General features: G+C 44.3%; 1 protein-coding gene across 1 annotated transcript in view; it reads left to right on the forward strand.

Annotated features, from left to right (window-relative positions):
* LOC141117581 (uncharacterized) overlaps positions 1-24,092 on the forward strand; it is a 1,161,887-nt gene that overhangs the window by 100,087 nt on the left and 1,037,708 nt on the right. The gene's annotated exons all lie outside the window — the stretch shown is intronic.

Raw genomic sequence — 24,092 nt, forward strand, 5'->3', positions numbered from 1 at the left:
GGGACTTTGTGTGAGGCATGTTGGTGAATATGTCCACATAATAAAGACTATGATGGTAAGATGTCTAGATTTGATCCTGTATCAAATGATGATACCCACAAGATATATTGCAAGAAGATAATACATAGTTTAATACACAGAGAACATAAAACCACATACATGATGAAAGGAATACAGTTGGGATACAATGAGGCATGTTGACATATGAGGTTTACAGACATGATTAGAATAATGATTATACATGTACAGAACATGGTAAAGTAGTGTAACACATGGTACAGTGAATAGGTAAATGCATCGATAGATGTTAACTCTACGCGTTTCTTGGCTTGGAACCAATCGTCAGGAGTCTGATGCAGTGTAGCTGCATTGAAAGAATAACTGTGTGTCAATGAAAGTATGGGGAAAATGAACGCATAAAAATACAAATTAGTTATACTCACAAACGATGCATGGGTGAATGATAACCCATACAATGTGGTGCAGTGTTGGTCCGGGTACACTGAGTCTCACCCGGGGTTGAGGCAGAGAGCACGCTCCAAGGAGACCATCGGCACCGGCCGACCAGGTGGCCGGAGCACCTACAGGGGCCACCAAGCGGGGACAGACAACGAGGCCCAGAGAATGGGAAGAGCACTGGGAATGAAAAAAGGAGATGAGAATGTGAGTGACTAGAGTGAAAAAAAAAAAAAAAAAAGGGAGTGAAATAGAGAAGAAAAGACAAGGAATGGGGCCCAGAGTGTACATAAGTATGAGTAGTTGAAATAGCCCATCACACAAGGAGGAAATATGTGAACCGAAATGTGAGTGTGCAAAGCCAGGAAGCCACTGCAGGTGTCAGTGGAGAAGTGTAAAAGTGTATGAGGAAGTTACCTGTGGTGAGATAGCCGGGCCAGGTGACGTACCCCGAAGAGGCATGGTGAGCGCACGAGGTGCCCGGCCAGTGACGGCCGTTATAAAGCCGAGGGCCAGGGGCGCGCTCACGCCAACGTCATAAGCAGGCCTGATGACGCAGCGGGGGGCGGGCAGCCAGTATCATCGTGTGGCCACCCCCCAGCCCTGCGGCGTCAAGGTCCTAGTTGGTAAGTCACCAAAAGGCTCCGCCTACGGCAGCCGAAGGCGCCGGAGGCAGGACGTGGGAGTAATGACGCCGATGCGTCGAGGCCAGGGCCCTGGTAATTATATGTCAAATTGGGGTTGTGACCTGTCCACTCATTTTGTGTGAATGCACCAACATGTCTCCATCCCATAATGTGCAAAAAAAAAAAAAAAAAAATAAAAATAAAAACCTCATTCACCCTTCTTATGCCATACCTACCCAGTTCCCATCCTATCCATTCCTCACACTGTTACATTACTAATCCCTTATTTTTATTTCGCTTTGTTGTCTTCCCTTTCCCCTTGGTATCTTTCATGTTATAGAGACCGATGGTCCCCCTCTCGCTTACTGACTTACTTCAGTGCAAGAGTTATACTAACACAGCTATTGATACCGTTAGCTTATCCCATTTGTTTTCTTTGTTTTTGTTATTTCCCTTTTTGGCTAAACTAATACTGATTCAATTCAGGGCTGAAAATTTGTGTCGTCATTTTCCCCCTTTAGTCAGGCAAATACTGATTCAATTCAGGGCTAAAGTTGTCCCTCTTTGTTGTTTGTTTTTTGTCCCTTATTTCTTTTTTCTTTCTTTATTGGGTTTATTTGTTTTCTCTTTAGTCAGATAATATAAACTGATTTAATTCAGGGCTAAAGCTGCTCTTCATTTTTGTTTTTATTTATCCTTTTATCTACCCAACTTGTCTCCCATTTTCTACTCTTTTATTCTCTGATTGCCCCTTAATTATACCAGATTAATATCTAGGACTACAGTTTATTCCATCCACACTCTCTTGCTAAATGACTTCATTGCAAGATTTTGTGGCTACTATGTCACTTTCTCTGCTAATCATTGTTTCAATCAGGGCAGAGACCACTAGCCTTCACATGGCTTGCTTATTCATTTTGCCCTTCCCTTTATTTTTCTTTTTTTTTGCATTCACAGCATTTATATTTTATATTTTTGGTCCTTTTGACCATTTACGCTTCCTGTTTGCTGCTCTCTGGATGCAGTTGGTGCCGGGATCCATCTGGTCCTTTCCCGGGGTTGCGATGCGCCCAGTCCATTACCCGCCACCCGCCCCATCACTGACAGGGGTGGGCCCTGGCCTCGACGCATCGGCGTCATTACTCCCACGTCCTGCCTCCGGCGCCTTCGGCTGCCGTAGGCGGAGCCTTTTGGTGACTTACCAACTAGGACCTTGACGCTGCTGGGCTGGGGGGTGGCCACACGATGATACTGGCTGCCCGCCCCCCGCTGCGTCATCAGGCCCGCTTATGACATTGGCGTGAGCGCGCCCCTGGCCCTCGGCTTTATAACGGCCGTCACTGGCCGGGCACCTCGTGCGCTCACCATGCCTCTTCGGGGTACGTCACCTGGCCCGGCTATCTCACTACAGGTAACTTCCTCATACACTTTTACACTTCTCCACTGACACCTGCAGTGGCTTCCTGGCTTTGCACACTCACATTTCGGTTCACATATTTCCTCCTTGTGTGATGGGCTATTTCAACTACTCATACTTATGTACACTCTGGGCCCCATTCCTTGTCTTTTCTTCTCTATTTCACTCCCTTTTTTTTTTTTTTTTCACTCTAGTCACTCACATTCTCATCTCCTTTTTTCATTCCCAGCGCTCTTCCCATTCTCTGGGCCTCGTTGTCTGTCCCCGCTTGGTGGCCCCTGTAGGTGCTCCGGCCACCTGGTCGGCCGGTGCCGATGGTCTCCTTGGAGCGTGCTCTCTGCCTCAACCCCGGGTGAGACTCAGTGTACCCGGACCAACATTGCACCACATTGTATGGGTTATCATTCACCCATGCATCGTTTGTGAGTATAACTAATTTGTATTTTTATGCGTTCATTTTCCCCATACTTTTATTGACACACAGTTATTCTTTCAATGCAGCTACACTGCATCAGACTCCTGACGATTGGTTCCAAGCCAAGAAACGCGTAAAGTTAACATCTATCGATGCATTTACCTATTCACTGTACCATGTGTTACACTACTTTACCATGTTCTGTACATGTATAATCATTATTCTAATCATGTCTGTAAACCTCATATGTCAACATGCCTCATTGTAGCCCAACTGTATTCCTTTCATCATGTATGTGGTTTTATGTTCTCTGTGTATTAAACTATGTATTATCTTCTTGCAATATATCTTGTGGGTATCATCATTTGATACAGGATCAAATCTAGACATCTTACCATCATAGTTTTTATTCACAACATGTGTTGTTTAACTGTATTGCTTCTGCTTCTTAATTGAGCAATGTGAGCAAGGGAGAGACAAACTGACTTTAGTTCACCCTTTACTACAAGGTTGGACAGAGATCATGTCCCCAGTACAAGATGAGTCACATAAAGTCAGAGCTGCTGCTAAGAATCAAGAATCTCTTCTTCTGTTACCCTTAGCAATCACAGCTGCTACTGAGTGTTCCTTGCCTCCTGTAGATCAGTATCCTGCCATCAGTAAGCACACTTCCTCTGTATGCAATCCATCGAAAGCTCCCCCTTCAGTGACGTTACCCATAGCAACATGTCAGGACTCCTCCTGTATTTCTGCTACTCTTCCCTCTATTCTTCCCAGTACTGTTACTACCTCTCGATCAGCATTACACTCTGGTCAGCACAAGGCAACTACATGCACAACTCCAGTATCTAAGCCAAAGAAAAAAAAAACATTTCTCCTGCTCTTATAACTCTGTCACTATGCATGTTGCCTGCTGATCCTGTGTCCATCGATCCAGTGCCTGCTGCCCAGTCTGCAGAACTAGTCCCGGCTACCCAGCCTGATGTGATGCTGACTGCTGCCAATGAGATCCAGTCCTCCTCCATGCTGATAACTGCTGCTGATGCGACCCAGTCCTCCTCCATGCAGACGACTGCTGCTTATGCAATCCAATCCTCCTCCATGCTGATGACTGCTGCCAATGCGATCCAGTCCTCCTCCATGCTGATGACTGTTGTCGATGCGATCCAGTCCTCCTTCATGCTAATGACGGCTGCTGATGCAATCCAGTCCTCCTCCATGCTGATGACTGCTGCCGATGTGATCCAGTCCTCCTCCATGCTGATGACTGCTTCCGATGCAATCCAATCCTCCATGCTGATGACTGCTGCCGGTGCGATCCAGTCCTCCTCCGTGCTGACTGCTGCCAATGTGTTTCAGTCCTCCTCCATGTTGCCGCCTGCTGATGGTGTCTATGCCTCCTCCATGTTGCCGCCTGCTGATGGGGTCCATGCCTCCTCTATGCTGATGATGCCTGCTGATGGAGTCCATGCCTCCTCCATGCTGATTCCACCTGCTGATGGGGTCCATGCCTCCTCCCTGCTGATGTCGCCTGCCGATAGGGTCCATGCCTCCTCCATGCTGCTGCCACTTACAGATGGTGACCATTCCTTCTCCATGCTGCCGCTTGCCGATGGTGTCCATTCCTTTTCCATACTGCCACTTGCCGATGGTATCCATTTCTTCTCCATGCTGCCGTCTATTGCCAAACCTACCGAGGATGACCTGTAAGGATGAGCTTAGGCGTGTTCGCAAACAGCACATACAGAGCCCCCCAGGAAGTCGGCACTGCAGGTGCTAATCACAAGCAGTGAGACATTGTCCCAATGCACAGCTGCAGAGATCGGGAAATGTCTCACTGCCTGTGATTAGCGCTGTGCAGTGCCGACTTCCTGATGGGCTCTGCATGTGCTGTTTGCGAACACGCCTGAGCTCATCCTTAGTGACCTGCCATCTGTTGTCAAGCTTGCTGTGGCTGGTTCCCGGGCTGCCGCTGCCCCACTGTACTATGCTGATTCTCAGGCTGCCGCTTCCCGGCTGGACCTTGCTGTTTCCCGGGCTATCACCCCCCCCGCTGGGCTATGCTAGTTCCCGGGCTGCTACCCAGTCTGATGTGCCCACTGCCCAGCCTGTTGATCTGGTGCCACCTGCCCAGCCTGCTGATTCCGGGACTGCCGCCCCTCCGGATGACTATGCTGATTCCGGGGCTGCCGTCCCTCTGGACTATGCTGATTCCGGGGCTGCCGCCCCTCTGGACTATGCCAAATGCCTACTTGCTGATGTGTCTGAGGCTTCTAAAATTCCAATGTTATGTGGCCTAAAGGGGTTGTCTGGATGGGTTAAGATCCCTACTTTTGCTCATCCTGAGTTTTTTTTGCAGCCAGCGGATCTTGTTGTACCAAGGCCAGGAGGTCCAGATCTCCACTTTGAACTTGAGAGCCACATCTGCTGTTACAGCCCCAGTAGTAGAGATCCTATGGCAAAGGACAGTGTTCCATTTGAACTATGTCCTGATCCAGGGGTCATCTCTGCGATCCCTGGTGTATTTGGGGACCCGAGTGGGGTAACCTATGCTCTGGGTAGACTCGAGGGACAGGTAAAGTGCAGAGTGGCTTCTAGCAACAGGGGGAGAGAGGGTCCAGTCGTGAAGAAATGCCCTGGCATCAGGGTACCTGCACGGACCAGGGACTCTGGCTTTGGGCGGTCGGGTGTCCTTTGGTGTCTCAGCATTGGGACACAGGCTGTTTTTGAGAATAAGCCTTTGGTGTTGCGCCTCCTTAGGGATATCTGACCAGCAGAGAACCCAGCCAGTTTTGGGACCCTGGCGGTGGGGTTCTCACCAGGCCTTCAGACATGGACAGTGGAGTGCTCAGTCGGCTTGCAGACCCTGGTGGTGGGGCCCTATGGAGCACACAGAGGCTGCTCCTTAAGGGGGAATCTGTTAGGATTAAGTTCACCTGCTGATGGCACTATCCTGCTCTGGGCTGTTTGCTGCAGCTCCAGTGTCCACCAGCAGGTGTCTCCCAGGAGCCAACAGGCTGGGGTAATCAGGCAAATTAGTGTTCAGCTGCCGGGGGGGCTACTTAAGGCTTCTCCTCCCTTCCCCTGGCGCATCATGATTCTGGTCCCTTTCTTGCTGCCTGTTGTTCATGCTTAGCCTGATCCAATCTGCTCCCCTCTGCCTTGTTCCTGTCCTGCTCCCTGCTCTTTTACCCAGTCATGATTCCCTTCCTTGTATCCCTGCATTCACTGTATCTTGTATATAGTTGTATTTGGTCTTTAGTTTAGTTTATAGACAGTAGTTAGGTTAATTTGTTATTTTGTTTGCTGTAGTGGTTTATGTTCTCGCTGGTTGCTTTGTATGTGTATTAGTGTGTTTCACTGTAAATAAATATCACTTTGATTACCGTATATATCGGCGTATAACACGCACAGGCGTATAACATGCACCCCAATTTAGGAGGGAATTTTAAGGAAAAAAAAACTTTTAGGAGGGAAGTTGAAGGGAAAAAAACTTACATTTAAATGCCCATCATTGCAGCCTTCTCAGTGCAGCCTTGTCCCAGAGCAGCCATGTCAGTGCAGCCTTGTCAGTGCAGCCTTGTCAATGCAGCCATGTCAGTGCAGCCATGTCAGTGCAGCCATGTCAGTGCAGCCTTGTCAGTGCAGCCTTCCCCAGTGTCCAGTGCAGCCTTGCCCCAGTGCAGCCTTGCAGGATCCCATCTCCATCTCCTGAGCTAAAAAATCGCCGACCGCGATTTGAAAATGGCACCGCAATACACAGAGCCGGTCCTCGGCTCTTCTCGGTGGCTCTCGTGCAGTTTCGGCTCCACTCGTAGTCCCGCCCGGGGTGGGCGTGACTGTGAGCGGAGCTATCCGAACCTAGCCGAGTACACTCGGCTAGGTTCGGGCGGCGACGAGTGAAGCCGAAAGTGACTGAGGACCGGCACTGTGTATTTCGGCGCCGGCGGCGCCATTTTCAAATCGCGGTCGGTGATTTTTAACATCTGTGAGCTCAGGATCGCAGGGGATCGGCGTATAACACGCACCTGCATTTTCCCCTGATTTTAAGGGGAAAAAAGTGTGTGTTATACGCCGATAAATACAGTATATAGCCTTTGTTTGGTCTCAGTTCCCTTGTTTAACTACGTGTCTGGTCTCCTTAGCCACTGATCCCTGACACTGCCATTATAATACATCACATTCTGTAAATTCACAGGAGGGGGCAGAATCCAACAGACAGAAAGGCAGGAATTGTAAAGCCAGCAGTTTTGACAAGCTTGAATTTAGATGCTGTGCATGTGGGTGGCAGTGACTGTGTTTTTTTTTCACTGCAGTAGATGGTGAAGATAAATTTGCCGGCTATAGTCTACAGCTGGTGGTGTGCTACTGGTAGACATGTTGCAAGGACCTCAGACATCCTGTGCTATTACCATCATCCCTGTCAGTGGTGGCTGCTGAGAGGGCATGAGGTATAGCGGGGGTAGACTGAGGAGTGAGGAGGAGCAGAATTGCATCCCTTTTGTGTGGCTTTTAGTTGCTCTTGCCAACAGGCTGAGTGGTGGAAGGTTTAATGTCTTGTTAAGCATAAGGTACCCAAATGGTTGGTGTTTTTGCCACACTTGACCTGTTTGAGGCAAAGTTTACAAATTGCAACAGTGCGATCGGCTGCACATACAGTATGCTAAAAAAGGCCCAGACAACTGAGCTGTGAGAAGTGGGCCGAGAGATAACAACTCCACAATCAACTGGCTGTGCTCTCTACACTTACATGATGGCTGCCTAGTTGGGGTTGTGCCTCACTCTCACTTTCCTCCTCTGCTCTATCCAGCACTAGGGATGAGCTTCGAGTTCGAGTCAAACATGAGTTTGACTCGAACATCGGCTGTTCGATCGTTCGACAAAGATCAAACATAATTGGCCGTTCGTGCCAAATTCGAGCGACGTGTCACGGCCCATAATGCACTGCGTCATAGAAGGGCATTGCTGGCTGATGATTGGCCAAGCATGCACTATGACCCGCTTGCTTTGCCCATAACAGCGCCGTCAGCGACAAGAGCCATAATTGGCCAAAGGCAGGGTGCCTTTGGCCAATTATGGCTCAGGGGATTAAGTACACACCCCACACTATATAATGCCGCCTGCACGTTGGCCTTCTGTAGTGTGTTCCGGCGTTGAGAGAGAGAGAGACAGAGTGTCATTTCTAGTTAGCTAGATTGAGTAGGCAGTTGATTCAGTTAGCTCCAGTATATTTAGTATATATATATATATACATTCCAGGCTTTATATATATATATATATAAATATATATATATGTTGTAGTTTCTTATATACTAAACAGGCAGGCAGTTAATTCAGTTAGCTGCAGTATATCCAGTACTGTATCCTGTGCAGTTAGATCTCACTGCAGACCGTTCCTGTTGTTCTCTTCCTAATATACTACAGGCAGGCAGTTGATTCAGTTAGCTGCAGTATATTCAGTACTGTATCCAGTGCAGCTAGATCTCGCTGCAGACCGTTCCTGTTGTTCTGTTCTTAATATACTACAGGCAGGCAGTTAATTCAGTTAGCTGCAGCATATTCAGTACTGTATCCTGTGCAGCTAGATCTCACTGCAGACCGTTCCTGTTGATCTGTTCCTAATATACTACAGGCAGGCAGTTGATTCAGTTAGTTGCAGTATATTCAGTATACTGTATCCAGTTAAGCTAGATCTCACTGCAGACCGTTCCTGTTGTTTTCTTCCTAATATACTACAGGCAGGCAGTTGATTCAGTTAGCTGCAGTATATTCAGTATACTGTATCCAGTTTAGCTAGATCTCACTGCAGACCGTTCCTGTTGTTCTGTTCCTAATATACTACAGGCAGGCAGTTGATTCAGTTAGCTGCAGTATATTCAGTACTGTATCCTGTGCAGCTAGATCTCACTGCCGACCGTTCCTGTTGTTCTCTTCTTAATATACTACAGGCAGGCAGTTGATTCAGTTAGCTGCAGTATATTCAGTACTGTATCCTGTGCAGCTAGATCTCACTGCAGACCGTTCCTGTTGTTCTCTTCCTAATATACTACAGGCAGGCAGTTGATTCAGTTAGCTGCAGTATATTCAGTACTGTATCCTGTGCAGCTAGATCTCACTGCAGACCGTTCCTGTTGTTCTGATCTTAATATACTACAGGCAGGCAGTTAATTCAGTTATCTGCAGTATATTCAGTATATATATATATATATATATACACATCCCAGCTTTGTGCAGCTACATCTCACTGCAGGCCATTCCTGGTGTACCTATTCAAATACATTGTCTACAGCCAATTGCAACAGTGCGATCGGCTGCACATACAGTATGGTAAAAAAGGCCCAGACAACTGAGCTGTGGGAAGTGGGCTGGGAGATAACAACTCCACAATCAGATGGCTGCTCTTTAAACTTCCATGATGGCTGCCTAGTTGAGGTTGAGCTTCACTCTCACTTTCCTCCCCTGCTCTATCCAGCACTAGGGATGAGTGGGATCTCCACACCCACTATACCTTCAGTTCTTTCAGAAATCTGCACTGAGAGAAATTAAGGTGTAGAATTAGGTGTGCCAAGTATTTGCGGGCAATCTGCTATCGCTACACCAATGTCCGATTGTAGCAGGCAAATTTCCCTACTCCAGTTGCTAAATCGGTGAAAGAAATTCGGTCCCAGCCATCCACATGCCCAGCGGCTGAATGCTAGGTTGGCTAAATTGTTAGCACTCCAACTGCTGCCTTTTCAGCTGGTAGACTGGTAGCCCTCTTCCTTGAATTTGTGGAATGTGCAGTACCTCAGTGGCAGGTTCCAAAATGCCACTTTTTTTCATGGAAGGCGATTCCGGCTCTCTACTGGCATGTGGAAGGCAATGTCTTGGCCTCGCTGGACAGGGTGGTCAGCAGTAAAGTGCATATTACCGCTGACTCATGGTCCAACAGGCATGGACAGAGACGTTACCTATCTTTCACGGCACACTGGGTGACTCTGCTGGCAGCTGGGAAGGATGCAGGACAGGGTGCAGTATTGTTGGAGCTACCACACCTCCAAAATGCTACTAGTGGTGATTCTGACACACCTCTCTCCTCCACCCCCTCCTCTTCTTCTTCCTCCATGGCCTCTTCCTCTATAGATTTGTCCTCTGAACCAGCGGTGCTCCGTAGGCGTTCAAGGGGCTACGCAATCACTCAGGCAAAAAGTTGGATCACTGGCCAGAGCTTGCACAGTATGCAAGTGAGCTACTGGCCTGTCCTGCATCCAGCGTTCTTTCGGAATGCACATTCAGTGCTGCTGGAGGCTTTGTAACCAGTCACAGAGTGCGCCTGTCCACCGACTCGGTTGATCGTCTCACCTTCATAAAAATGAATCAGTCTTGGATCACCAGCTACCAAGCACCTGATGCTGATGTATGAATGTGAGATCCCTTCAAGACTGCCTATGCTGTTGCTGAGTGACTATCCTGTTATGCTGAGTGACTATCCTATTCCTCCTCAATGTTCATTGTTCATTCGTTGATAGCTTGTAAGAACATTTTTGGCTCTGGGCACCACCACCAGTGGCTAAGGCCAAATTTTTCTGCCCCTGTTTAACAGTAGAGTGTAATTACAATTTCGGCTGTAATATTTTGCAGCAGGGCTTGTTCCTGTGCTCAACTAGAGTATGTGTGAGGGGTTGCAGTGTTGTGGCACCAGCACCAGTGCCAAAAGCCCAATTTTTCTGACCCTGTTCAACAGGGGCATGTAATTAGATTTTTTGCTGTAATATTTTGCAGCAGGGCTTGTTCCTGCGCTCAACTAGAGTATCTGTGAGGGGTTGCAGTGTTGTGGCACCAGTGCCAAAAGCCCAATTTTTCTGACCCTGTTCAACAGGGGCATGTAATTAGAATTTTTGCTGTAATATTTTGCAGCAGGGCTTGTTCCTGCGCTCAACTAGAGTATCTGTGAGGGGTTGCAGTGTTGTGGCACCAGCACCAGTGCCTAAGGCCCAATTTTTCTGCCCCTGTTGAACAGGGGCGTGTAGTTACAATTTTTGATCTAATATTTCACAGAAGAAGACCGTCACCATACAGGGGAGAAAGAGACCCCCAAGGATGGAGACCTTTCAGACTTCCAGACAGGAATCACAACAACTAACACCCGCGGTCATGGTGGAACCCAAGGGCAACAAGAAATACAGACATGAGAATGAGAAACAGAACACAAGAGGGCATTCAATGGGAAGAAAGAATGAACCAGGGATACAGAATACCGAGAGGAGGAAGAGAAAACAGGCAAGAGGAAAGAGAGGAGGGGCAAAGAAAAAGAAGAAGGGAGTATTAGGTGAAGGTATCTTCAATCTTAGAGAAGCCACTTTCAACGAAAATGAAATGAGGGTACTCGACTTGGGGCTAAAATATGCACCGGAAAAAAGTTTAGACCCCTTCGAAGTATTCATAGATCTGCAAAAATTCGTTAGAAAGCTAAATATCAAAAAAAATTTTGCAATGAAAGGGGAACAAGAATCACATAAAGAAAAGGATGACTCAGTTTACAAGCATTCAAAACTGAAAAACAATTCCACATTTAATCCCAATACTCAGCAAAATGAAAGCCTTATAACCTTTAAGAAAATGGTGGAACAAGATATAAGGAGGATGAACCCAAGAAAAACAAAATCGAAAGTTTGGAAGACCATTAAAGAAATAGAAAAGAAAAAGAATATTGTCATACGTCCAGCGGACAAAGGGGGGGGGGGGGGCTAGTTATATTAAATAAAAAAGATTATGAACTGGAGATGGGGAAATTACTTAGTATCCCAAACACATACAAAAAAATTGAAGGGTAATCCAAAGGTGGAATATAACAAGAAACTGAAAGCCTTTATACATAAAGGGGAGAAGAAAGGAATTTTAAATAAAAAAGAAGCAGGATATTTGGTCCCCAAAGCAGCAAAAACTCCCGTGATCTATTATATCCCTAAAATCCACAAAAGCCAAACCAACCCGCCAGGAGAACCCATAATAAGTTGCATTGATGGCCTATTTTCAAGGTTGGGGGCCTATCTAGATGGATACCTACAGCCACTGGTAGCTAGGGGCAAATCCTATTTAAAAGACAGTAAACAGCTGATCACTGAGCTAAAAAACTTCGATATTAAGGAAGAAGATATACTTGTACCAATTGACATCAACTCACTATATACTAATATTGTACAAGCGGATGGCATCAGCGGAGCAGAATGGGCACTAAACCAACAAACAGACCTAAAAGAGGAGCAAATAAAATATTTATTGGAAGGATTAAAGCTAGCCATGAGTCACAACTATTTCTGGCATAAGGGAGATTTCTATACCCAAGTGAAAGGGGTAGCCATGGGGGCTAAATACACCCCGAGTGTAGCCAATTTACTCCTTAACAAATGGGAAGAAGAACAAATCCATAGTACCAACAGGAGCCATCTGAAATTTTATCGACGGTATATAAATGATATCGTAATTATCTGGGGAGGCACAGAGGAGGAGTTACAAACTTTTTTAGATGAATTAAACGATAACATCTATGGTTTATGTTTTTCCGGGAATTGGAGCAGACATAACATCAATTACCTCGACCTCCAGATATACAAAGAAAAGGGACATCTTAGCACAAAAACGCACTTTAAAGGCACAGACAGGAATGGTTACATTCCCACCAGTAGTTGCCACCACCCAAAGTGGATTGGGAATATCCCAAAGGGACAATTTATGCGGATACGCAGAAATTGTAGCAATATAACCGACTTTGAAGAACAAACAGATATCCTAATCAAGCGGTTTGTGGATAAGGGATACAAAAAGAAGGATCTATTATCATTAAAATAAAAAATAAAAAATACGGATAGAAATAGATTAATGGAAGGCACACAGAATACCCATAAACAGGAAAAAAATAAATTACTGGGCCTTGCCCTCCTGACTGGATACAACAGACAATATAGAACTATGGAATCAATTGTCAAAAAACATTGGCCCATTTTACAATCGGACCAAGTTTTAAAAACAGTGCTACCAAGGAAACCCATTTTTATTTATAGGAAGGCCTCAACCCTTAGAAATAAACTAGTGCATAATGCATTTGATCCCCCGAAACAAATTAGAATAGGTAATAACTTGAAAGGCTTTTATAAATGTGGGAAATGTTTACCGTGCAGAGAGAGCAAAAAAACAAGCAAGAAGATAACAAAGTTTAAGTCAACAGCAAATGGAAAAGAATACACAATCAGAGACCTAATAACGTGCAATAATACACACGTTACTTATGTGTTAGAATGCCCGTGCCGTAAACAGTACGTGGGACGCACTACTAGGAAACTACACATAAGAATTAGGGAACACATCACAAACATAAAGAACGGTTTTAAAAAACATAGTGTATCCAGACATTTTCGAGAATACCACAACAAAGACCCTAGGGGTATGCTTTTCTATGGTATTGATAAAAATTAAGGGACACTGGAGGGGTGATAATAAAAAAGTAAAAGTGTCACAAAACAAAACTAGATGGATTTTCCAGCTGGATACACTCCAACCATCAGGAATGAATACAGATGTTGACCTTAACTGTTTTCTTACTAATTATTAAAAGCTCATCATTTCCCCAATATTTTAAAACATATTTTAAAACATTGAGAACCAATTACATGAATTTATTTATATGTATCCACAAGTAGCACTGTTTTAAAAACATCCTATAAAAATAATTCTAGATCTTCCTTTTATCTCTCCTATAATTATTGGAATACCAATACTCAATTATTATCTGTTCAATATAGATTTTCTCATACAAGACTTCCCCTCACCCAACCTCCTGGCCCTAAATACAGACAATACTCACCCCTATACTTACAGTCAGTATCCCACCCTCTATCTATTCATTTTAAAAAAAAAAAAAAATCATAATCATTTTATATTTCTATTTTTATTTTATTTTTTCCTTTTGGCATTTATTTAATTACCGTATTTATCGGCGTATAACACGCACTTTTTCCCCTGAAAATCAGGGGAAAATCGCAGGTGCGTGTTATACGCCGATCCCCTGCGATCCCGAGCTGTCAATTCTTCAAAATCGCCGACCGCGATTTGAAAATGGCGCCGCCGGCGCCTAATTACACAGAGCCGGTCCTCGGCTCTTCTCGGCGGCTCTCGTTCACTTTCGGCTCCACTCGTAGTCCCGAGCAGAGCTATCCAAACCTACTCGGCTAGGTTCGGATAGCTCCGCTCAGGACTACGAGTGGAGCCGAAAGTGAATGAGAGCCGCCGGGAAGAACCGAGGACCGGCTCTGTGTATTTCGGCGCCGGCTGCGCCATTTTCAAATCGCGGTTGGCGATTTTGAAGCCCAGGTTAGCTGGGATGGAGGTTTGAAGGCTGCACTGGGGCAAGGCTGCACTGGGGAAGGCTGCACTGGGGAAGGCTGCACTGGGGAAGGCTGCACTGACAAGGCTGCACTGGGGAAGGCTGCACTGGGGAAGGCTGCACTGGGGAAGGCTGCACTGGGGAAGGCTGCACTGACAAGGCTGCACTGGGGAAGGCTGCACTGACAAGGCTGCATTGACAAGGCTGCACTGACAAGGCTGCACTGGGGAAGGCTGCACTGACAAGGCTGCACTGGGGAAGGCTGCACTGACAAGGCTGCACTGACAAGGCTGCACTGGGGAAGGCTGCACTGACGTGGCTGCACTGACATGGCTGCACTGACATGGCTGCACTGACAAGGCTGCACTGGGGCAAGGCTGCACTGAGAAGGCTGCAATGATGGGCATTTAAATGTAAGTTTTTTTCCCTTCAACTTCCCTCCTAAAAGTTTTTTTCCCTTAAAATTCCCTCCTAAATTGGGGTGCGTGTTATACGCCGGTGCGTGTTATACGCCGATAAATACGGTATATTTTATACATTTTCTACTAATTTCGTTGCCTATACCAATAGGTTTATTTAAACATATTTTAATTAAACACACTTTCTAATAAATATATATTTTTTAATATAAATGGTTTTATACAAATATACTATATAAGAGTGCAATATTGTTTGTGTATTTTATTGTATTTTTAGTGTAAGATCAGGCTACTAATTGTAACCAGATATATTGTGCGGTATAAATAGGCAAAAATATAAGATCACATATGTAATTTGATCCATGTAACAGTGACACAAGTATATAAAGGGCTTATATACCCGTGTGGTGTCACCGCTAAGCCCTTAATAGGAAGCTCTAGCTTAGTTAGACTGATGAGGACTCCGGTCTTTTTGTTATCTGGCCGTTCCATGGTGCCACAACTATAAGATAATTGGCCGCGGTCTCCGGTCCGCAATATCTTAGAAAACATGGCCGCTAGAGCGATGTGGAACGCAAACACATATGGCCGCTGGAACGCAAGCATAAAAAATGGCCGCTGGAACGCAAGCACATTACAGACCGCACAGTATATAAGGGAGGGGAGATGACGCAAGGGCCACGCTCCCGTAGACGTCCTTTTGACGAAATGTACGTAGGGCGTGGCCTAAACTTGACGCCTTGCAGACATCTCCTTGTATCTGACGTTTTGGAACAACTTACAGCTTACTGCTTACTGCTTATTTCGATCTACCACAATGTGAGTACCACCTGTATCTGACCTAATAAAAAGTGTTAAACGGTTTTACACTATGGAACTCTTTTTTCTCCTTCATGTTCTAACGATATCATCCTGATCCTGATCCTGCCAAGTACTGCCGCACAGTGGCACATACTGTGACTGCACGCTACCCCTGAAGGGGATAAAAAGCTGGTGAGTCTCTGCACAATCACAGCGTGAGACACCAGCACTCGGAATACACCTGTTTTGTTTAAAAAGATACACCAGGAAATTTCACAGCGATCGTTGTATTTCACTTTATGGTGCACTGGGCACGGATCACGGCTGGTTTAAACAGCAATTTTATCACGAAGTAACACCACCTATATGGACTGTTCAATTGTAATCACATAATATATTTTACATAATTTAAGGTTTATGACATTTTCATAAGTTGCATGTCACGTGTGATATATTTCATCTTGTTTATTTATTATAATATTTTTTTCAATGAATTATAGCACTAGTCCCTTTGATTTTAATATACATTTTTTGTATTTATAATTTATTGGAGGAGTTGGTTTACTTGTTTACTTAATATAATAATTTTTTTCAATGAATGTTTTTTTCAATGAATTATAGCACAAGTCACTTTGATTTTAATATATAATTTCTGCATTTATAATTTATTGGAGGAGTTGGTTAAAAATAGGATTTAGGACGGCCCACACTCACACCCCCCTACTTTCACCTATTTCACAGCAGGGCCCGTTCCTGTGCCCACCAAGAGTAACTGTGAGGGCTTACAGTGTTGTGGCATCACCAACACCTAAGGCCCAAATTTCTGCAGAGTATATAGGGCAGGCCCCTACTTTCAAACATCCGACTTACAAAGGACTCTTACTTACAAACGGAGGGAGACAACAGGAAGTGAGATAAAATCTACCCCTAGGAAGGGAAATTCTCTCCTGTAAGAGTTAATATGGGAAAAAGGTATCGCCTCCACTGATGCTTTATCACCAATCCTTGTTTCCCTAAAAACCCCAAATTTTCAAAATCCAATTGTCATTGGGACAGAAAGTGAGGTGAAATCTTCTGAACAGGGGCACAGACAGCAAAACAAATGTTACAGGGGTGATAACCCTTCCCTATGTTTTCCAAAAAGCTTAAAAATTGATTTTTTTTGGCTGGAGCTACACTTACAAAATGTACCTGTTCCAAATTACAAACAGATTCAACTTAAGAACAAACCTACAGTTCCTGTCTTTCTTGGGACCGCCTGTATACTGATTGTTCAGAGTATATAGGGCCTGGGGGCCCCAGGCCTTTTCTTTTTTTAATTTGGATGCGGGGTTCCCCTTAATTCCCATATAAGACCCAAAGGGCCTGGTAATGGGCTGGGGGGTTACCCATGCAGCTTTTCTCAATAATTTTCATCCATATTGCCAGGACCCGACATTACATTACAGCCGCAAGCAATTTTAAATTACTTTTATTCCTTTACAAATGACATTTGGTGCAGGGACTGTTTTAAACACGGGAAACACGCGCCACTTTACAGGCATACTATAGACACCCCCCAGGCATGATATTTAAAGGAATATTTCACTTTTATTTTTTCACTTTAAGCATCATTAAAATCACTGCTCCCAAAAAAATGTCCGTTTTAAAAACTTTTTTGCATTGATCCATGTCCCCTGGGGCAGGTCCCCAAACCCTTTTTATGACAATAACTTGAATATTAGCCTTTAAAATTCATACTTTTGATTTCTCAAAGTCCCATAGACTTTAACGGTGTTCGAAAGTTTGCGCAAACTTTGGTCCGTTCGCATGTTCTGGAGGCGAACCGAACCGGGGTGTTCGGCTCATCCCTATCCAGCACCCAAGTCATTTCAGTAATCTCATCATCATTATCCCCTCCATCCTCATTATCACTGGAGACAACTTGGCAATACACTGCGGCTGGGGGAACATGACTGTCAATTTGTTGTTTACCAGTGTTCTCCCCTCTATGTAGGCTCATGTTCGTTCCTTCCTTCCTCAACCTCAGAACCAACATCAGAGTTGAGTAATGGATGTGCATCCTCAAGAAGCAAGTTGGATGTGCATCCTCAAGAAGCAAGTTGCTGATGCTGTGTTCAAATAACTCAGCTGACTCCTCCATGCCTGATGCTGGGGCTATGGCAGGAGTAGCTGTGGACAAGGAGGCAGAATAAGCCACTCTGGCAGCTTCGGTGGACTGGGCACTATTCTCTGCTTGGGTGATGGAGGATTGGGAGGATGAGGATGGTTTAGTAAGCCAGTTCACCACCTCCTCTGCATGCTGTATCTGGATAGCTTGGGCTACATCACTAAACAGAGGAAATGATGCCTTGCCTGAGGATGGACCACATCCAACTTTGCCTGTGGGCACATAAACTGCTGGCCCCCTCACAGTGCCATAGGAACATCTGCCTCTCCATGTTGGCCTCCCAGACATGATGGGGGTGGGCACTTAATAAATATGTAATATGGATGTGGAAATGTGTACTCTTTAATCAACGGAAAGTGGTGTTTGGTGCACTAACGCACTGCAATATACTGCATTAAACATGCACTAATGCACTGCAATATACTGTGGCAAACATGCTATAATGCACTGAAATATACTGCAGCCCTACACTCACACTGCATTATCACTCGATTCACACTAAACTGATACTCTACGCTGTCAATGGAGTCAGAATAGCACACTAAGCACTGAACAGAGCCCTGTTCTATCTCTCTTCATGCCAATATCACACTACAAATGGCTGCTATAGAAAGTATAGTTTTATAGTGTGGGGAGGGACTAAGAGCAATGAGCCATGATTGGAGAGAGTCATTATGACTATGGTGCCAATTAGTGCCCACCAGTGCTGCCAATATGTAAAAAAAATTTTTTTTCTAAATTTTTGGTCTTTTTTTGTTTGTTAAGCAGAAAAAAGCCCAGTGATGATTAAATACCCCAAAAGCAAGCTCTATTTGTGTGAAAAACAATTATACAAATTTCATATGTGTACAGTGTTGCATGACCGCGCAATTGTCATTCAAAGTGTGACAGCGCTGAAAGCTGAAAACTGGCACGGGCAGGGAGGGGGTAAAAGTGCCCAGTAGGCAAGTAATTATTGAGGTCTTCTTGTGAAGTGTCTATATCCTGCTGTTATTGCCCTGCTTAGCTTTTTCATGATCAGCAAACACTGAGATTGAAATATTAACTTCTATATCATTTATGAATAAATTAAACAGAATTGGTCCCAGGACAGAGCCTTGAAGTACCCCACTTCCCACTCCAGACCATTCTGAGTACTCCCTATTTATCATCGGCCTGTAACCAGTTATCTATCCAGATACATACATTATGGTCCATGCCAACAGACTTTAATTTATAAATCAAACATTTATAGAGAACTGTATAGAATGCTTTTGCAAAATCCAGATACACCACATCCACAGGTCTTCCCTTATATAGATGACTGCTCACTTCTTCATAGAATGTTAGCAGGTCTGGCAAGAGTTTTTTAAAGCCACTTTTTCCAGAACAATTTGAAAAAATTAAGTGTGAAATATGGTATTTTACTACTGTATGATAAAAAATATAATATATATATATATATATATATATATATATATATATATATATATATATATATATATCTATATCTATATCTATATCTATATATATATACACAGTTCACTATATTGGGACACCTGCCTTTACACACACATAAACTTTAATAAAGATAATGGGAATACCCGTGCTATGGAAACAATTTCTAAATAACAAAAACAGATGAAAATTATAAATAACTTTATTGGCTGCTGCTGTAGTGCAAGGTAAAAAACCTCAAGTGAATAAAGTGTGAGATGTTATACTCAGCGCTGCTCCAACAAACAATAAAGTGCCTATGTTAATATATAGCGAAATCAATACAATAAAGTTTAATTAACAATATAAAATAGTGCAAATATAGTGCAAACATATAAAGTGCAATCATATAATGTCCATCCATATATACGGTGTACTAAACTTGTGCAACTTGTAGTGTGCAGGTCCTGGTGACACTCCATGTTCCCCTCCTGGGTCCCCACTCACCAACAATAATCTTTAAAATCGCCTGGTATATGGGTTCCACCAATAATTAGGATTACCCAATGTGTTTTGTGTATAGGTGAGGATGTCACCTTCCTTCCCCTTCCATAAGCTGCGAGACGTCAGGTATATCCTATATGCGGTTAAAGGTATCACCTCTCCAACTCTCCCAGTAAACAGATATCCATATTTCAGACGTGTGGCAATGAAGAAAGAGAAGTGTATAGTGTAATACTGCTAGATTTATTTGTTAAAGGTCAACTATCATTACACTTACATCAAAGATTTAAAAACATGCAAAAATTGCCGCCTTGGCGGGCAAACAACCGTCACTAGGTCTCCTCCGCTTGGTGTGTTTCGCCCCTCCCACTGGGTGGCTTCTGAAGACTTGATTAATTTGGCCCACCCTTTGCAGCTATAACAGCTTCAACTCTTCTGGGAAGGCCGTCCACAAGGTTTAGGAGGGTATCTATGGGAATGTTTCACCATTCTTCCAGAAGCACATTTGTGAGGTCAGGCACTGATGTAGGATGAGAAGGCCTGGCTCGCAGTCTCTGCTCTAATTCATCCCAAAGGTTTTCTGTCAGGTTGAGGTCAGGACTCAGGATTGTGCAGGCCAGTCAAGTTCCTCCTCCCCAAACTCGCTCATCCATGTCTTTATGGACCTTGTTGGTGAGCAGTCTTGAGAAAGGGGCCATCCCCAAATTGTTCCCACAAAGTTGGGGGCATGAAATTGTCCAAAATGTCTTGGTATGCTGATGCCTTAAGAATTCCCTCCACTGGAACTAAGGGGCCAAGCCCAACCCCTTAAAAAACAGCCCCACACCATAATTTCCCCTTCACCAAATGATCTGGACCAGTGCATAAAGCAAGGTCCATAAAGATATGGATGAGCGAGTTTGGGGAGGAGGAACTTATCTGGCCTGCACAGAGTCCTAACCTCAACCCGATAGAACATCTTTGGGATAAATTCGAGTGAAGACTGCGAGCCAGGCCTTCTCATCCAACATCAGTGCCTGACCTCACAAATGCTCTTCTGGAAGAATGGTCAAACATTCCCATAGACACACTCCTAAACCTTGTGGATGGCCTCCCCAGAAGAGTTGAAGCTTTTATAGCTGCAAATGTGGGCCAACTCAGTATTGAACCCTATGGACTAAGACTGGGATGCCATTAAAATTAATGTGCATGTAAAGGCAAGTGTCCCAATACTTTTGATAATATAGAGTGTGTGTGTGTGTGTGTGTGTGTGTGTATATATATATATATGACATAGTATTTAAACTATATTACATGAAGACCTTTGATAAAATCCTGGATAACAATTCAAGTAACGCTGTACTTCTCAGTGCAATTCTCAAACAAGGGAAAATTTTGCCACTCGAGGGGGCTGCAGGGGAAATGCTCCAGTTTAGGTTTATTGTGGGCTCCATCCTGTACCTCCTACAGTTGGGTGATTGTTGGGATACAGCAGATGATAGTTTCTGTCCTCTCAGGCCTTAACTAAGGGATACAAGGGTAAAACTGTCTGATAAATTAGTTTATCTTTATAACCTTTAACCACTTGCTTACTGGGCACTTAAACCCCCCTCCTATCCAGACCAATTTTCAGCTTTCAGCACTGATGCACTTTGAATGACAATTGCGCGGTCATACAACACTGTACCCAAATGAAATTTTTATCATTTTTTTCCCACAAATAGAGCTTTCTTTTGGTGGTATTTGATCACCTTTGCGGTTTTTATTTTTTGTTAAAAAAAATGTAAAAATACTGAATTAAAAAAAAAATGTTTTTTTAATATATTTTGTTATAAAATTTTAAAACAGGTAATTTTTCTCTTTCATTGATGTATGCTGATGAGGCGGCACTGATGGGCACCGATAGGTGGCAGTGATGGGCACTGATGGGTGGCAGTGATGGGCACTGATTGGTGGCAATAATGGGCACTGATCGGTTACACTGATAGGAAGCACTGCTAGGTGACACTAATTGGCACCACTGATGGGCATTGATAGGGGGCACTGGTGGGCACTGTCAGGTGGCAATAGCAGGTGGCACATATGAGGCATAATTGCCTCTTCCTCTTTGGGACCGATGTCCCTTGCAGATAAGCCGGTGATCGGCTTTTTTTTCTCCTCGCGCTGTCAGCATGAGGAGAAAAAAAAACGATCACAGAGCTTTTGTGTTGATCATGTGATCAGCTGTCATTGGCTGACAGCTGATCACATGGTAAGGGGCCGGGACTGGCCCCTTACTCGGATTGGTGATCACCCGAGTCTCAGAGACTCGGTGATCACAGCGCGCGCAGGGGAGGCCGTCATATGACGGCCTCCCGGAAATTCAGGTCCACACTGTGGCTGTCATTCGGCTATAGCGCGGATGTCAAGAGGTTAAATAATTGCTATTAATGTTCTCCACCATTACACCATAATGTTCTGCTATAATCTGCTCAGTAAATAGTTTTTTTCTTTTCCTCCTCTCAGTAAAATGGAGGGACCAATATCTAAAGTTTGGAAACATTTCCACGGTGTGATTTCTGCTGAGAGCAAAGCTGCAATTTGCAAATATTGTGAGAAGAAATATTCTTTTCCAAATGCTACAAAGATGGCAAAACACATCCTGCCATGCCAGAGGGGGCCTAAAGACATTAAAAATACTTTATGGAATGAAATGATGAGGACCAAAATAAAAGTGGGAGGAGCTTTTCCCTCCCGAGTTCTCATTCCAGAAACTCTCCACTCTCTGCTTCTGGATCATCGCAAAGTGTTTATTCACCAGCAGTGTGTTCCAGTATGGAAGTGTTAGAAACCACAGCCTCCCTAAACCACAGCCATGGCCAAAAGTTTTGAGAATGACACATATATTCATTTTCACAAAGTATGCTACTTTAGTGTTGTTAGATCGTTTTGTCAGATGTTACTATGGGATACTGAAGTATAATTACAAGTATCTCATAAGTGTCAAAGGCGTTTATTGACAATGACATGAAGTTTATGCAAAGAGTTAATATTTGCAGTTTTTGACCCTTCTTTTTTAAGACCTCTGCAATTCCCCCCTGGCATGCCATCAATCAGCTTCTGGGCCACATCCTGACTGATGGAAGCCCATTCTTGTATAATCAATACATGGCGTTTTTCAGAATTTGTGGGGTTTTTTTGTTCACCCACCTCTTGAGAATTGACCCCAAGTTCTCAACGTGATTACATTCTGGGAAGTTTCCTGGCCATGGACTCAAAATTTTTATGTTTTGTTCCCCAAGCCGCTTAGTTATCTCTTTTCCCTTATGGCAAGGTGATCCATCATGCTGCAAAAGGTTGCTCTTGGAGGATGTTTTTGTACCATTCTTTATTCATGGCTGTGTTCTTAGGAAAAATTGTGAGTGAGCCTAGCCCCTTGGCTGAGATGCAACCCCACACATGAATGGTCTCAGGAAGCTATACTGTTGGCATGACACAGGACTGATGGTATCGCTCACCTTTTCTTCGCTGGTCAAGGTTTTTTTGGATGCCCCAAACAATTGCAAAGGGGATTCATCAGAAAAAATTACTTTCCTCCAGTCCTCGGCAGTCCAATCCCTGTACCTTTTGCAGAATGTCAGTCTGTCCCTGATGTTTTTCCTAGAGAGAAGTGGCTTCCTTGCTGCTCTTCTTTATACCAGGCCATCCTCCAAAAGTCGTCTCTTCACTGTGCATGTACTCACACCTGCCTGTTCTTTTTTTTTTTTTTTTTTAAAGCCAGCGCCGTGTGAAACACACCCAAAAACTCCACACATAAAGAGTGACACAAAACGTGTAACGGGTGTTACACTATCCTCCCTAGGAACGACCTTACCCTGATTTCCCGGGCTTTAGGCTCCAGACGGGGACTGAGGTACTCACTATGGCACATCTGACTGAAACCAGATGAACCCAGTTCTCCGCCTGCTGCCATTGCAGAGCAAGCTCTGCACTGGTGGTGCCCCCATCCCCTCCTCTCCCCCTCTGCACTGGAGGTGTCCCCATCCCGCAGCTGAATCAACTGTTGGAGACGATCCTGGCACTTGCTGGACTTTCTTGGGTGCCCTGAAGCCTTCTTCACAAATGCAGTGGAAATGTTTTTGGGGGCATTAAGTTCATTTTCATGACAAAGAGGGACTTTGCAATTAATTGCAATTCATCTGATCCCTCTTCATAACATTCTGGAGTATAGGCAAATTGCCATCATTAAAACTGAGGCAGCAGACTTTGTGAAAATTAATATTTGTGTCATTCTCAAAACTTTTGGCCACAGCTGGACACAATCCCTTCATTTATAGAGACAACGACACCTGAGAATCAGGAGAACATGGATCAAGCTCTTCATAGAGCAATATATGCTTCTGGATCAGCATTATCAATAACTGGAAATGTATATTGGCAGGAAGCTTTTATATTATTATGAGGGAAGGGGGGGGGGGTTACCTGTTCTTAACATATACAGTCATTAAAAAAGCAATTTTTTAAAAAGCAAGTTTAGTTTGTTTACTAAAT

Source organism: Aquarana catesbeiana, linkage group LG13, assembly GCF_042186555.1.
Source record: "Aquarana catesbeiana isolate 2022-GZ linkage group LG13, ASM4218655v1, whole genome shotgun sequence".
Lineage (NCBI taxonomy): Eukaryota > Metazoa > Chordata > Amphibia > Anura > Ranidae > Aquarana > Aquarana catesbeiana.